Source organism: Pinus tabuliformis, chromosome J, assembly GCF_031772625.1.
Source record: "Pinus tabuliformis cultivar Carrire ecotype Pingquan chromosome J, CPIR1, whole genome shotgun sequence".
NCBI lineage: Eukaryota > Viridiplantae > Streptophyta > Pinopsida > Pinales > Pinaceae > Pinus > Pinus tabuliformis.
Window position 1 is genome coordinate 784,063,471 of NC_142295.1, and position 12,340 is coordinate 784,075,810.

The following is a 12,340-nucleotide window of genomic DNA, read 5'->3' on the forward strand; positions in this document are numbered from 1 at the left end:
AGCAGTGTGGCTAAGAAGAGTTCTTAGAGATTTGTGTCATGAACAGGAAAATGGCACAACCATTTACTGCGACAATAGCTCAGCAATAGCATTGTCTAAAAATTCTGTTTTTCATAAAAGGACAAAGCACATAGACACCAAATTCCACTTCATACGTGAATTGGTTAACAATGGTGAGATTGTTTTGCAGCACTGCAGAACAGAGGAACAACTAGCTGACATCCTGACAAAACCATTGGCAAAGAAAAGCTTTGATCATTTCAGGAAATGCCTGGGTATGCAGAAAAACCCAGCAGTTAAAATTAAAGGGGAGTGTTGGAATGTTAATTTCAAACTACAGACTTTTCTGCGATGCGATCGCAGATCGCATATCGCACTTTCCCTCATCACCCTTCGCTGCATTGTTGTATTGTCTGCGATGCGATATTTGCGATGCGATCGCATATCGCAAATTGCATGATTTAAAGGTTATAGAGGCGGTGGCACATCCTTTCTCTTGTTGTGATGCGATGGTGTGATAAGCCATGCATTAAATTCCAGCAAGATATTTTGAGGCGTGAAATTAATGATATTTACTAGGGTTGGTAAAGGTAGGTGAAATCTTAAATTTTACTATTTTTTTATTTCACGGAAGTGGGGAAAAGCAACACGTATTGTAAAAGATATTTTTGTGTTGTTCTTTATATAAAAATAAAATGCAAGAGTAGAGACGTGTGGAGAACATTAGCAAGGAGAGCTCTTTCTTCTCTACAACGCACAGCAGTGCTGAACTATTTAGTTTTTTGAGATATTGGACTCAGGTTCTGGAACTGAAGTTCCTGTTGTAAATCCCTCAGATGTTGAGGAAGACAAAATTCTGTAACAGTTTTTATTATTGTTTTATAATAAAGATCCTGTAGAAAACCAGAGCGTTGTTCTCTGTGCTATTTTTTTTTGTTATGTTTGAAATCAACAGAAATTTCCATCAAAGAGTCACAATAGGGGAGATGATTGTTGGAGGTGACTGCAAAGCTTTCTTGATGGATGAAGTTTCGACAGGGCTGGACAGCTCTACCGCGTATGGGATTATCCGATGCTTCTACCACTTTGTTCATATTATGAGGGCAACAATGGTGGTTTCTCTTCTGCAACCTGCCCCTGAAACGTTTGAACTCTTCGACGATTTAATCCTACTGTCAGAAGGTTATATCTTGTACCAGGGACCCAGAGAGTTTGTCCTGGATTTCTTCGGGACCATGGGATTTAAATGTCCCGAAAGGAAAGCAGTTGCAAATTTTTTACAAGAGGTAGCTAAATAAGTTTCTGGTTCTTGATTATATTAAAAATAAACTGAATATTTGATTAAAATATATTTTTCTTCACAGTTAGCCATATTCATAATAGTGAGAATTTCTGAAATATAAATTGTATTCCAGTAGAATATGGTGTATTCTGACGATAGATTTTTTTAGTTTTCTTTTTTCTTCTCAATTTTGAAATGTAATTCTCAGTGAGATAGTGGTGTTCTGTAGTTTAAGTTATATTTTTCCAATGATGAAAAACCTCTGTGTTGGGTATTTTTGATGCAAAATACCAAGAACAAACAATATAAAACACAACAGATGCAATGCTCTGTTTCCTTCGCTCCAGGATCTTTTGTGCACAGGGAAGCCCAAAAAAAATTACTGAGGAACAGAGTATTTCACCACCATAAAAACATTTCCATTCATTAAAATATATGCCTGATACATATTCATCCTCTTTGCTGAGAGGGATTCACCACACACAAAAAATACATTCAACAAAAACATTTACTCTGTTTTCACCTGAGAATTCACTGAGCTGGGTTTACTGCTGTAAATCCCCTTTTACATTCACTGCTGTGAAAGACACTTTACTGCTGTAATAAAAATTTACATATACATACAAATGCGCTCCACCATTTTCTTTATGCACTGTTGTGCAAAACCACACATGGTTTTTGCTACTCCTCTGTTTTACAATGCCTCACAAAACATTACAAAGTATATCGTGTGCATTGCTGTGCATACATCCACACACACAGATTTTTCTCGCTGCTGCGAACCCTTATCTATGTTTCCTCCCGTGTGCCATACATAATAAAAAAATCAACACTTAAACATAAACTTATTACATACAATTTTGTATTTTAATACATGCCGTAAAAAAAACATAAACATCTATTAAAACGTGCCCATACTCATATTAAAAGGGCCACCTAAATCTACGTAGCAACATTAAATTCCATGACTTTTCTTCCACGGCGGTCAACCAAAAAAAACACTCCACGCAACTTTGATTTAATGCTGGTCGTATGCAGGTTCAATCGATCAACGACGGAGAACATTCAATCAAATCGGACGGTGGACAACAATATCGGAAGGTCGTTTGTCACCTAACTTTATCGCCCGAGAAATTACGTTGGCTGATGTCAGGGGAGAGCCACGCGTCTGCTCCAGATTTTCTCGGGCCCTTGTGTACGGAAGATACCCTTGCCGGAAAGTGACCCGAGAGCTCTCCGGCGGGTTTGCTGGACGGTTTCTGGTGATATACAACAGCGTTGAAATTAGATTTCAACACTCCCCTTTAATTTCAACAGCTGGGCATTTGGTCATACCCAGACACTTTCTCAAAAATTCAAAGCTCTTCTGATCCAGTGGCTTTGTCAAGATGTCTGCTACCTGTTCTTGAGTCCTGCAATGTTCTAAGACAATTTCTCCATTGTTCACCAATTCTCTGATGTAGTGAAACCTTGTATCAATGTGTTTCGTTCTCTTATGAAACACTGAATTCTTTGACAATGCAATAGCTGAGCTATTGTCACAAAAAATCACTGTCGCTTTTGCCTGCTCTTGGCCTAAGCTTCTCAACATTCTTCTCATCCATACTGCCTGACATGCTGCTGCTGTCGCTGCCACATATTCTGCCTCTGCTGTAGATAATGCTACAATGGACTGCTTCTTAGAAGCCCATGAAATGGCTCCTGAACCCATATGAAATACATAACCGGAAGTGCTCTTCCGATCATCTACACTTCCACCCCAATCGCTATCAGTGTATCCAACCAAATCTGAATGTTCTGAGGCATGATATAAAATTCCAAACATTTTGGTGCCTTTGACATACCTCAAAATTCTCTTTGCTGCCTGCCAATGTGCCTCCTTTGGCCTCTCCATAAATCTGGAAATCAAACTAACAGCATACATTAAATCAGGCCTAGTTGCTGTTAAATACATAAGGCTGCCCACAATGCTTTTATACAAGCTAGGATCAAAATCCTTGCTGCTGTCCTCTCTGCTGAGCTTTAATCCCATTACCGTGGGAGTGATCGCTGCTTTGCATTCTTGCATGTTAAATCTGCCCAATACTTGATTTATATATCTTGCTTGAGATATAAAAATTCCTTTTTCATTTTGATCTACTTCTATGCCTAAGAAGTATCTCAACAAACCCATGTCAGTCATTTCAAATTCATCCTTCATGACTGATTTAAAATTCTCAATGAGCTGATCATCATTACTTGTGAAAATAACATCATCAACATATAAGACAACAATCAAAATCTTACCATCCTTTTCTTTGATGTAGACGGTGGGTTCTCCTTCACACTTGTCGAATTCATTATCCAATAGATATGAATCTATTCGGCTGTACCATGCTCTTGGCGCTTGCTTCAACCAATAAAGAGCTTTCTTCAATTTGCACACTTTGTGCTCTTCACCTTTCTTCTCATAGCCGAGAGGCTGTTCAACATAAACCTCTTCCTTTAACACTCCATTTAGAAATGCTGATTTCACATCCATTTGGTAGACTTTCCATTTGTTTTGTGCTGCTATGGACAGCACTGCTCTCACGGTTTCCATTCTTGCAACCGGGGCGAAAGTCTCCTCATAATCTCTCCCATACTGCTGCTTGTACCCTTTGACAACCAGCCTTGCCTTGTGCCTTTCTATCTTGCCTTCAGCATTGCTCTTGGTCTTATAGACCCATTTCACACCAATGACTTCTTTGCCTTTTGGTAACTCAACCAAATCCCATGTTTTGTTTCTCTCTATGGCATTCATCTCCTCATCCATAGCTTCTATCCATTTCCTATCTTTAATTGCATCTTCGAAATGAATAAGATCATCAACATGACAATACAAGGCAAACAAAGAATTCATTCCTTCATCATAAATGTCACTTAGATTTCTAAATTTCTTACCTCTTTCACTTGGTGTGCAGGTGCTTGAAGATGCACTTGAATTTCCTCCTTGTGGTGTGCTTGGAGAAGCACTTTCATTTATCCTCAATGGTGTCCCTTGCTGTCCTTGTGTTGGCGCTGCTGTTTGGGGATGCATTTCAGCCACCTCCTCTTCATCTTCATCATGAGACAAACAGTTCTTGACATTCACTGTTTTCTCTATGCTTCCATCCCAAGCTTCCTCTTCAATGAATTGAACATCTCTGCTGACAAAGAACTTCTTGGTAGATGGGATGTACAGCCTGTAGGCTTTGGATTCATCACTGTATCCAACAAGGATACACTTCTCCCCTTTGCTGTCCAACTTCCTCCTTAGCTGATCCGGAATGTGTGCATAGGCCACACACCCAAAAACTCTCATGTGGGTGACTCCTTGCTTTCTCCCACTCCATGCCTCTTCTGGCACTTTGTTCAAGACTGCTTTTGTAGGACACCTGTTCAATATATAAACTGCACAATGTACAGCTTCAGCCCAATACTCATTTGGCAAATGCTTTGCCTTCAACATGCTCCTCGCCATCTCCATGATGGTTCTGTTTTTCCTTTCAGCAACTCCATTTTGCTGCGGAGTGTACCGAGTTGTGAACTGTTTATGTATTCCATTTTCTCTACAAAACTTTAGGAATTCATTTGAGATATACTCACCTCCTCTATCAGTTCTCAAAACTTTTATATGCAGCCCGCTTTGGTTCTCCACAAGTGCTTTGAAATTTTGGAATTTCTCAAAGACTTCACTTTTGTTCTTGAGGAAATATATCCAGGTCTTTCTTGTAAAATCATCAATGAATGTCAAGAAATATAGGCTGCCAGTTAATGATGGAGCTTGCATTGGTCCACACAAATCTGAGTGGATAATCTCTAAGGGTGCCTTTGCCCTTATGCTCTTTCCTGATGGAAAACTTTCTCTGTGTTGTTTTCCCAAAATGCAGCCTTCACATAGGCTGTCTGGTTTCTCTATCAATGGTAATCCCTTTACCATTCCTTTTCTGCTCAATAAGTTTAGGCCTCCAAAATTTAGATGCCCGAATCTCAAGTGCCATAACCAGTTCTCATCCTTTGGCACGCTTTGGAAGGCCTCTTGGGTGACTGCTGCCATTTCCCTTTTGTTCTTCATGTCTGCCCTGATCCGGAGAGGGTATTTTTGATGCAAAATACCAAAAACAAACAATATAAAACACAACAGATGCAATGCTCTGTTTCCTTCGCTCCAGGATCTTTTGTGCACAGGGAAGCCCAAAAAAAATTACTGAGGAACAGAGTATTTCACCACCATAAAAACATTTCCATTCATTAAAATATATGCCTGATACATATTCATCCTCTTTGCTGAGAGGGATTTACCACACACAAAAAATACGTTCAACAAAAACATTTACTCTGTTTTCACCTGAGAATTCACTGAGCTGGGTTTACTGCTGTAAATCCCCTTTTACATTCACTGCTGTGAAAGACACTTTACTGCTGTAATAAAAATTTACATATACATACAAATGCACTCCACCATTTTCTTTATGCACTGCTGTGCAAAACCACACATGGTTTTTGCTACTCCTCTGTTTTACAATGCCTCACAAAACATTACAAAGTATATCGTGTGCACTGCTGTGCATACATCCACACACACAGATTTTTCTCGCTGCTGCGAACCCCTATCTATGTTTCCTCCCGTGTGCCATACATAATAAAAAAATCAACACTCAAACATAAACTTATTACATACGATTTTGTATTTTAATACATGCCGTAAAAAAAACATAAACATCTATTAAAACGTGCCCATACTCATATTAAAAGGGCCACCTAAATCTACGTAGCAACATTAAATTCCATGACTTTTCTTCCACGGCGGTCAACCAGAAAAACACTCCACGCAACTTTGATTTAATGCTGGTCGTATGCAGGTTCAATCGATCAATGGCAGAGAACATTCAATCAAATCGGACGGTGGACAACAATATCGGAAGGTCGTTTGTCACCTAACTTTATCGCCCGAGAAATTACGTTGGCTGATGTCAGGGGAGACCCACGCGTCTGCTCCAGATTTTCTCGGGCCCTTGTGTACGGAAGATACCCTTGCCGGAAAGTGACCCGAGAGCTCTCCGGCGGGTTTGCTGGACGGTTTCTGGTGATATACAACAGCGTTGAAATTAGATTTCAACACTCTGAACATAGATTCCACAACTTAAAGTTATTATTTTTCCATCCAGGCAAAATCGACAAAAATATCTGAACCAAAAACTTCAGCAACTTGCTTCATTAAAGATTGCAAATTAATATTCAACAAGTCTCACTGAAAACTTTTAATCAGTTTTAATTTGAAACAAACGAATTGCAAAACAGCATTACAAATCTACCGACCTTTTGTCTGAAACAGATGATTTCCCGAAAAGATCAGGAACAGTACTGGTGTACTAGCAGTGGGAAGCCATACCGATACGTCTCAGCGAAGGAGTTTGCAGAAGCATTTAAATCTTTTCGCGTCGGAGCCGATCTGATTTCAGAATTGTCGATTCCATACGATAAAGCAAAATGCCATCCCGCCGCACTCTCTAAAGAAAAGTACGGCTTAAGCAAAACCGGACTTTTCAAAGCATGTTTTGACAGACAGCTTTTACTTATGAAGAGAAATGCCTTCATCCATATCTTCAAATTCTTGCAGGTGAAAAAGAAAAATTCCCACAGGCTTACAATCATTCTTGCCATTGAATTTAAATACATCACCATTATTTCATCTGAATCTCTATTCCAAAGGATTTTTGCAGACAAGACTACTACTAATCGAATATCGTTTTGCCGTCAGATAAGTTCCGTCGCCATGATCGCTATGACGGTTTATTTTCGTACAAACATGAATCACAGAAATCTAGAGGACGGTTCCCTTTATTTTGGAGCTTTATTCGTTGGTCTCGTCATGAATATGTTCAACGGACTTTCAGGCATTGCGACCACAATTGAAAAGCTTCCAGTCTTCTACAAGCAGAGAGATCTCATGTTCTACCCTGCCTGGGCATATTCTCTTCCTATATTCATTACAGAAATTCCTCTCTCTTTAATCGAATCTACAGCATGGGTATCTCTTACCTATTATACGATCGATTTTGCCCCAGCCCCAAGCAGGTAAGTACATTTACACCGTGCAGCAATCAAACGATATATGGTTAGATTTTCGGTCAAGGGTATATTAGATTTCAATTTAAAAATTGATTCAATAGTTGAACAGTTCTTTATCCAAATATTAAAAACTAAGAGCTAAATCCCTGAAAAAACAGGTAGGCTATTTTCCGTTTCATTTGTTTTGAGAGGAATAATATAAGTTTAATAAGTTATTTGTCAAAAATTAAATTAAGCAAAGAAAATAACATTTATTTCTTCCAATTATAAATGAATTTAACTTCTTTTTTTTACCCTTTATCCAAGTAGTCATTATAAACCTATTCTCAATCCTGAAAATTTTCCTTCAAATAATTTAATAAAATTAAAATATTTTCTAAAATCACACCACTTTATTCTCGTCGATTTTAAACAAATTTCCATGATGAATCTCTGAATAGTGAAATCTCAATTGCTCTTTTTTTTTTCAAATATGCTGACGAGGGTTCTTTACCCTGTACAGGTTTTTTCGACACCTTTTGTTATTGGTGGCACTCCACCAAATAGGTTTGGCACTCTTTCGGTTAATAGCTGCTGTGGCACGAAATATCATAATCGCAAACACCGTTGGTGCATTTGTACTCTTAATCACGTTCGTCTTGGGTGGGTTCATTATATCGAGAGGTATGGAAATCCATAATTTTGCTTTTGCAAATTTTGAATTATTATGATCAGTGCCTGGAACTTCGGTATTTAGATTCTTTAGTTATATATACAAATTTCTTATCGATTGGTTTAACTTATTTGGTATTGAAAAAAGAAATACTGTGATTATAATCCTGGTAAATAATGCTTTGAGTTATGATCAAAATTATTTTTAATGGGCTGAATAAACATTTGTTTTTAGTATTAATTATAAAAATATGATAATTAAATATTAAAACAATATTTAATTTTTTTTAATTAAATTTGAATAAAAAATTATTGTTTCTTCGAACCCTGTAAGAGCAATATATAACCAAACCAAATTCTGTAAGAGCATTGTGTATATATACCAAACCAAATTCTGCTGCGTCAGACACGTGTTAGGTTAATGAATTCAGAAGTTCGGATAGTAATTCTGTTTAGTAAGATTCACTTCAGTCCAAGTCCTAGGTAATTCAGCCATGTTTCCTCTTCATTTCTTGTGTTTGTAGAATGAGCATTTCCGCCAGGTTCATAGCGGTATAATTTTCAGTTTTTTATTTTTGTTATTAGAGTTAGTATCAGTAATATAGATTTAATTTTTTTTTTTTTTATGAATTTATATTATTTAAATGTTTTATGGATAAAAATAAAATGTTAATTTTGTTGGAATTTTCTGATAAATTCCATAACAGACAGACAAAAATCGCACTCTGTTTTTACACAGAAAAACAGAAAAATTCGCTTGCTGGAAACGGTGTTTCAGCAACACAGTTTTTTTTCAGTTTGCTGAAACAGGTGTTTCAACAACGCTGATCGTCGTGTTTCAGCAACGTAAACTTTTGACGTCAAGTAATTTTTGAGTTACGAGGTGTTTCAGCAACGGTGACGGTGTAACAGCAACAGGAAAAATTTAACTTGTATTTATCAAAATAAACTAACTGTTACAGATTTGTCTTCCTCATACAGAGGGAATTTCAAAACTTCTATTGCTGAACATCTACTTCAGAAATTCACTAAGGAACGATTCTGTTCCACACAGATGAACATAAAAACAAATTACATTCAAATTTCTGCACTGCTGTGCATTTCACTGTTCTGAAATTATTCTTCTTCCTCTTCACGCTGCTGCGTGCTTTCCTCTGCTCTGTGTGATTCTTCAGCTGCTGCTGCTGCTTCTAACGCTAGCTTTAAAACAGAACTGCTGTGCGGTATTTATATGCTGAAAGATATCTGATTAAAACAATAAAATATTACAAAATATCTTCTAATGTTTATCTCAGAATTTATTGCAGCAAGGCGGTGATGCCTTTATCAAAAAACAAGTCGGCTGTCTGCAGGGGAAATCAACTGAAACTTTAATGCATATTAATGTGCAGAAATATCAAAGGCGACTTGGCTGCACCGAACAGCTTTAACATTTATTGCAAATCAGATTCATGTACAGCTGTTCATTGTTGCAGTTGGAATTAAATTCCAACACTCCCCCTTAATTTCAACTGCTGCATACCCAGACATTTTCTGAAATGATCAAAACCTTTCTTTGCTAATGGTTTTGTCAAGATGTCTGCAATCTGATCCTCTGTTCTGCAGTGCTGCAAAACAATCTCACCATTGTTAACCAATTCACGTATGAAGTGATATTTGGTGTCTATGTGCTTTGTTCTTTTATGAAAAACAGAGTTTTTAGACAATGCTATTGCTGAGCTATTGTCACAGTAAATGGTTGTGCCATTTTCTTGTTCATGACACAAATCTTTGAGAACTCTTCTCAGCCATACTGCTTGGCATGCTGCTGCTGTTGCTGCCACATACTCTGCCTCTGTTGTTGACAAAGCCACAACTGGTTGCTTCTTGGAAGCCCATGAGATGGCTCCCGATCCCATATGAAACACATATCCCGATGTGCTTTTCCTATCATCAACACTTCCAGCCCAATCACTGTCAGTGTAACCTGTCAGCATGAAACTTTCAGAAGAGGAGTACAAAATACCAAACCCCTTCGTTCCATTCACATACCTTAGAATCCTCTTGGCTGCCTGCCAATGAGTCTCTTTCGGTCTTTCCATAAATCTGGAGATTAAACTCACAGCGTGCATAATGTCCGGCCTAGTTGCAGTCAAGTACATAAGGCTGCCAACTATGCTCTTGTACAGTTTTGGATCAAAATATTTGCTACTGTCTTCTTTGGTTAATTTCAGCCCCACTATTGTTGGAGTTACAGCAGCCTTGCTGTTCTGCATGTTAAATCTCTTCAAAACAGCTTCTACATATTTATCTTGAGAAATGAAAACACCATTTTCACTTTGGTCTACTTCAATTCCAAGAAAATATCTTAAGAAGCCTAAGTCAGTCATTTCAAATTCACTCTTCATGACTGCTTTAAAATCAGCAATGAGAGAAGCATCATTGCTAGTAAAAATCAGATCATCTACATATAAAACAACAATAATAATCTTACCGTCATTCTGCTTTATGTAGAGTGTGGGTTCACCATCACACTTAGCAAACCCATTCTCAATCAGATAAGCATCAATTCTGCTGTACCATGCTCTTGGAGCTTGCTTCAGCCCATAAAGAGCCTTTTTCAGTTTACAAACTTTATGCTCTTGTCCTTCAACTTCATAGCCCGGAGGTTGATCAACATAAACCTCTTCTTTTAACACTCCATTCAGGAATGCAGATTTAACATCCATCTGATAAATCTTCCATTTGTGTTGTGCTGCAATAGACAACACTGTTCTGATTGTTTCCATCCTTGCTACTGGTGCAAAGGTTTCATCATAGTCTCTGCCTTGTTGCTGCTTGTAGCCTTTCACAACAAGCCTTGCTTTGTGCCTGTCAATCTTACCTTCAGCATTACTTTTGGTCTTATAAACCCACTTAACTCCAATGGCATCTTTGCCTTTAGGGAGATCCACTAACTCCCATGTTTTACTCTTCTCAATTGCACCAATTTCTTCATTCATTGCTTCAATCCATTTATCTTCATTTACAGCATCTTCAAAATGGATTGGGTCATCAATATGACAATACAAGGCAAATAATGAATTCAGACCGGTATTGTTACTTACCTCTCCTTGTTCATAAATCTCATTCAGATTTCTGAATCTTGGTATTCTTGGTGTGCTTGGAGTTCCATCCGAACTTGAGGGTGTATTTGATCCCTGTGGTGTTTCAGCAGTTGCTGTTTGTGGTGTAACAGCAACTGTTCTTCCTTGACTTCTCAAGGCTGTTCGGATTCCAGCTTGTGGTGTGGTTTGTTGTACTTGCTGTGGTGTAGGAGGAGCCACCAAGGAAGGATTATTTGCTGCTGTCCCTTCCTCTTCTTCTTCATGAGACACTATTGTCTTCACATTCACTGTTTTTTCCAAGCTTCCATCCCAAGCTTCATCTTCAATGAACTGCACATCTCTGCTTACTATTAACTTCTTGGTGGATGGATTATAGAGTTTGTATGCTTTTGACTCATCACAATAGCCAATAAAGACACACTTCTCCCCCTTACTATCAAGCTTTTTTCTTAGCTGATCTGGTACATGTGCATATGCCACACAACCGAATACTCTCATGTGAGTGACGGTTTGCTTTTGACCACTCAATGCCTCTTCTGGTATTCTGTTCATGACAGCTTTAGTTGGGCATCTATTCAAGATGTAAACTGCGCAAGTAACAGCTTCTGCCCAATACTCATACGGCAAGTGTTTTGCCTTCAGCATACTTCTGACCATGTCAAGAATGGTCCTATTCTTTCTTTCAGCAACACCGTTTTGCTGAGGTGTATACCTTGCTGTGAACTGCTTTTGTATGCCATTCTCTCTGCAAAAACGCAGAAATTCTTGGGAGATGTACTCTCCTCCTCTATCTGTTCTGAGCACTTTGATATAATGCCCACTCTGCTTTTCAACAAGAGTTTTGAAGTGGCGGAATTTCTCAAACACTTCACTCTTCTGTTTCAGCATATACACCCATGTCTTTCTGGTGTAATCATCAATAAAAGTTAAAACATATCTATTTCCAGTAAATGATGGTATTTGCATCGGTCCACACACATCAGAATGAACAATTTCCAATGGTGCTTTTGCCCTTATACTCTTTCCTGCTGGAAAGTTTTCTTTATGTTGCTTGCCCAAGATGTAGCCTTCACAAAGGCTGTTCAATTTCTCAATCAACGGTAATCCCTTTACCATGCCCTTTCTGTGCAACAGATTCAGGCCTCGGAAATTGAGATGTCCAAATCTCAAATGCCACAACCAATTCACATCTTTCACCTGTTCTTGAAAGACTTCTTGTGTTACAGCCGCAATAGTTCTGCCTTCCTTC

General features: G+C 38.3%; 1 pseudogene across 1 annotated transcript in view; it reads left to right on the plus strand.

The window, feature by feature from the left end:
* LOC149229059 (pleiotropic drug resistance protein 1-like) overlaps positions 1-12,340 on the plus strand; it is a 90,742-nt pseudogene that overhangs the window by 14,450 nt on the left and 63,952 nt on the right. Inside the window, exons 9-12 of the transcript XR_016248363.1 lie at positions 971-1,286; positions 6,618-6,902; positions 7,044-7,360; positions 7,857-8,017. The product of XR_016248363.1 is annotated as a pleiotropic drug resistance protein 1-like (transcript). The remainder of the gene's footprint in view (positions 1-970; positions 1,287-6,617; positions 6,903-7,043; positions 7,361-7,856; positions 8,018-12,340) is intronic.